Raw genomic sequence first — 5,359 nt, 5'->3', positions numbered from 1 at the left:
TATGTCATTGCATTTGGTTTTGAGTCTTTTCTGATAATAAATTTGTTATCTTTTTTGTATTATAAAAATAATAAATAAAATAGTGTTTCTTTGGAGATGCGTAAGAAAAAAGTTAAAATATAAATAGTGTTTTCTTGATAATGCGTAGTAAAAAATGTATATAAAAAAATAGATTTGTTGGAAATGTGTAACAAAAAAGTATTATAGAAAAAAATATATGTCGGAAATACGTAGGAAAAAAATAGTAAAAAAAAAATAGAATCCATCCGTTAGAAATACAAAAAAAAAAGAACAGTTACTACACATTTAGTAGGAAATGTGTCGGAACTCCAAACGTAAAAATAAAAACTTTTCTTCAGAAATGCGTTGGAAAGTTCCAACGAATCATTTTTGTAGGAAGTGAATAGGGAAATGCGTCGTAAATGTTTTACAAAAAATTTCTGACGAGGGTTATTCCTACCTCTGAATTCTGTTGGAAAACATTGTTTCCGATGTAAAGTAGCGTAAAACATCCCTAGGCTGATCATAATATGACAACTTAACAAACATAAGTTGAGATATTTGTGGAAGACTTTGATGCTAGTTGGCGGCTCAACAAGATTTGACCTTTGTAGTATGTTGATCTAATTATGGGGTAGTTGCTTGTGGAACAAAATGGTCATACATTGCAATAAATTCAAATTATGACATGCAAGCTTTACATATATGCAGCATTTTTTAGTTCAAATTAATTAAGAGGTATTTGTACATTGCATTAAATATTCCACAGTAAAGATAATCTATCCTCCTACCAACATCACTTTAATACAATTGCTGTTCCGGAACTGATGTACGGCTGTAAGAATTCTACTCGTCTTCACGCCCCGGTGTAACGTCACAACCGAATCAAATTGATGCAAAGAACACTTTCCTAAAATATGTGTGCCCCACCTCAAAGCCAACAGGATCATGGTCGTGTGTCTCGTCTTTTACACCTAGCTTTTAAGAATCACTTGACCCATCGTACCTCCCTACAAGTTTAATCGAACAACACTTTTTTACACTCCCATTACGCCTAACAGTGGCCTTGCTTTTGTGTTCCTCACCACGATTGCGTCCAAGGTCCACACCATTTTTTCTTGACCGTTGGACCACAATCAAGGCCGGATATGAGGCGGGCCGAGTGGTCGACCAACCACGGCCCGACATGCATCCCGATAGACCCGAATTTTTGTTTTTTTAAATTATATATATATATATATAGGATGAGTATCATTACAGAACTGTTAAATTATTTAAGAACTTGAAGGAACCATTGAAAACTAACGTTTTTTATAATTTTTTTGTATGTTAATGTTCTTTGAGAGTAGTTTTATCATTATGTATATCTATATCTACGATTACAGTTTTGAAAATTAGTTTTTATACAAATCTATGTTTTGTTTTACACCTATGTAAATTTGTTAGTACATAAATTTTACATATATGTAAACTTGTGATTAATATATGTAATCAAAATTTTTTATATATAATATGATAAAAATACTCTTAAATAATGTTAATATATAAAAAATATTAAAAAACTGTTTGGTTGTTAAGGGTTCCTAAGAGTTCTTAATCTTTTTAGAGTTCTTAAATGATAAAAATACCCCTCATGTTGTTAGTATTTAAAAAGAAAAAAAGTTAGTAACTAACTAAAGGATAGGGGTGCAAATGAGCCAAGCCGAGCCCGAGCTCAACTAGGCTCGAGCTCGGCTCGTTTAACTTACACAGAGCTCGAGTTCGGCTCGTTTCGAGCTCTATTTTCAAAGCTCGAGCTCGGCTTGTGAATGGATTTTGAAGCCCGAGCTGGCTCATTTACTATTTATCAATTATTTTTTATATAATAATAATTATTTTATATATTTTTTCTATTATAATTTTATGTATAAAAGAATATATAATTTTATAATTTTTTATATAATAATAAACGAGCCGAGCCACTCGCGAACTACTCGAGATCGACTCGTGTAAAACCTCGATCGAGCCCGAGCTCGAGTCTAAAAGTAAGCACATTTAATAAACAAGCCCGAGTTCACTTATCGAGCTCGAGCCGGCTCGCAAGCCTAAACGATTTCAAGTTAGTATTAAATAAATAATTAGTTCTCCCTATTTTCTTTAGAAAAAAGTCAGTAACTAACTAAAGGAAAGGGGTGAAAACGAGCCGAGCCGAGCCCGAGCTCAACTAGGCTCGAGCTCGGCTCGTTCAACTTACACAGAGCTCGAGCTCGGCTCATTTCGAGCCCTGTTTTCAAAGCTCGAGCTCGGCTTATGAATGGATTTTGGAGCCCGAGCCGCGGGCTCGGCTCATTTACTATTTATCAATTATTTTTTTATATAATAATAATTATTTTATATAATAATAAACGAGCCGAGCCGCTCGCGAACTACTCGAGATCGGGTCGTGTAAAACCTCGATCGAGCCCGAGCTCGAGTCTAAAAGTAAACTCGTTTAATAAACAAGCCCGAGCTTCACTTATCGAGCTCAAGCCGACTCGCGAGCCTAAACGATTTAAAGTTAGTATTAAATAAATAATCTGTTCTCCCTATTTTCTTTAACATATAAATAGTTTGACATTCAAGACAGAAGATATGATTTATTATAATATCATCTACAACCTAATTTTGTATTCATCATTATAGATTACATAGAAAACTGAGCAAAAATTCTGCAGAATTTAGTTTAATAAGGATAATGATCCAAAACAATTGAAGATCTAAATAATAAATTAAAATCAAATTCGTCGATGCACACAGTTACGTATCATCAATAATCATCCATCAAATCGTAAAAACATATATTATGCGTAATCAATGAAATAAAATTAAGTAATAATTGAAGATCAGATTCTTACCTTTAACCTTGCTTGAAGAAACCTGAAGGAACGTATAGAATCAGAAAAGTAAAGACGTGAAGGAAGATGGGATAGAATAAAAAATATACTGGGAGGTTAATTAGGTAATTATAATCGCTAAAAGCTTGTAGACTTTTTAAACGCTACTAACATGGAGCCTTTTCCCCTAATATAAAAGCTTATAGCTCCTCTAACTAGACACTAACTAAACAAGGCTTTTTATTAAAAAAGAGTTTTATCTTAAAAGTTTGTAGCTAGAAGCTCCTAAAAACTTGTCAAACATACCCTAAATGAGTTAAGATTTCCAAAAACTACAAAATCAAACCAAAAACCCAATTTGGTTTCAACCTAAAACCATATTTGTAATTTGGTTCAGTTTTTTTTTTTTTTTTAGGATTTGTGAAGCCCTTTTGGGCTGATAATAATTAGGCCCATTAGAGTTATTTTGGGGAGTAAGTTAGAGCCCTAATTAGGTCTTATAAATAGAGGTGTATAAATCGGTTAACTGGTTAATCATTAGCCGACTAATATGCTAACTGGTTATTTTTGGCTGGAATTAACCGGTTAGACCGGTTTTTCGGGTCAGGTAGTAACCGGTTTTAACCGGTTACTAACCGGTGGTTAGGATCAGTTAAAAAAATCGGTTAACCGGTTTTGAAATCAATAATATAAACCGGTTACTAACCGGCGGTTAGGATCGGTTAGTAACCAGTTAGGATTGAACCGGGAGTAACCTGTTACGAAATCGGGTACAAACCGGTTAACCGGTTTCTGTGAGCACCTCTACTTATAAATACTCACATATAGTAATTGTACTCTTTGTACCATTGAGCAGTAAAAAAAACCCTAGTTCCAACTATTGAATAGGATCGGTTCCGAGAATTGAAAAAAAGAAAAAATTAGGCTGAAGACGAAAAATATTTTGGGCCTTAAGTAAAAAAGAGTTTTTTGTTGTGTTTAAACAATTTATTTTTTAAATTGACTTACTTAGTTATGATTTGGATTGTGTAAACACTTTTGTATAAAAATAGGTTAAACATGTGTTAAATGAGACTAGAATCAACAATATTCTGGTTGGGAGTCATACCCATTTTCCACTAGATCAAGTTAGTTGTTACATAACTAATTTTAAACATTAAATATACATATCGTTTTTCATAAAAATACATATAATTTAAAAAATAAAATAAATCCCGGGCCTAGCGGGGTGTCGGCTCGGAAGCAATCGACCACCCAGCCCCACCCTAGGGCTGGCCATGCTGGTGGATGTAGGTTGCCTTGACCAAACCACATAAATCTCGTGTTCTTGTTTACTCTTTCGTTTGTGTGTGTGATTGTCTATTCCGATATGTACTTCTGATCATACCTAACATTTTCAAATGAATTAATTTTGGTTATATCAGTTTAAAAGAGAACAAAGAACATCCTTACATTCTAAGAGATTACAATGCATACAATGGCAAATGCAAAATGGTCGTGTGTAACGGCGTATTGTTGTTTCCACATTGGAACAATGCGACAAGTGACAAAGAGTGAAAGAATACTTTTTTTTGTGACACGAAAATTTCTTTAGTTTTTAACTGTTTTTATGATTAAGAATTACTCATGTGTTTTATAAAACAACCAAACAAGTGAATTTAATCGAAAAACTTTTGACTACAAAAAATGAACTAGTTACTACTTACTACCGACCCACGGGTGTTAGATTCGCTTTTTATGCACATTTTTATCATGTTTTACTTTGTGCTAGGCCCACATGTGAACTTGGGGCTTTTCTTTTAATCTTGGACGTGCCTTTTTTCCTTTTCACCTTGAGCATGCCTTTTGTCTTACAATTATGGATTTTCGAAAGATGCAACATCTAGTACCAATATAAATCGTTTAGCTAAAAAATCATTCCATCGTAATTGTTAATGATTATAAGCAAGAAACAAATCAAGAAATTATTTTAATATTGGATTCAACTTTAAATATTTTTCTACAACAAAAGTGATTTTATAAAGGATGTTGATCAGAAAAAACTAACCAACATCAAAAGACAATTATATGAAAAGTAGTTGATGTTTGAAGCAAATGTGTTCGGGGTTTGTGATAATAAAAGACTAGATTTTTTTAGGAATGTTATGTTACTGTTTATGAATTTAGTGACATATAACTTGGAGGGTGTGTTTGACTACTGTAGAAAGTTAAGGGGTTTATGGAGTAACTTAGTTTGGAATTTGCAAAGAAATTGACTTGTTGGAAACGTGTTTTAAGAAAAATAATATAATAACACAATTCAAAAGCGTAAAAGGATGTTTGTTTTGGGTTGAATTGTTTTGTTGGTATTCATGAAAATTCAATTAAATAAGTCTTGAAGAGATAAGAACGGATGTGAAATTTGTTAGATTTTTGTACTCGAATTTAATCAAATTGATTTTTCTTTATGTTATGACAGTTATATCACGTTTACTACGGTTTACTGATTAGTTATGTCATCGATGAAC

This window comes from Bidens hawaiensis, unplaced genomic scaffold (assembly GCF_021521415.1).
Source record: "Bidens hawaiensis isolate Kalapana, Puna unplaced genomic scaffold, B.hawaiensis_p1.1 tig00012136_1, whole genome shotgun sequence".
NCBI classification, from domain to species: Eukaryota; Viridiplantae; Streptophyta; class Magnoliopsida; order Asterales; family Asteraceae; genus Bidens; species Bidens hawaiensis.
Note: the sequence above shows the minus strand (reverse complement) of the source record.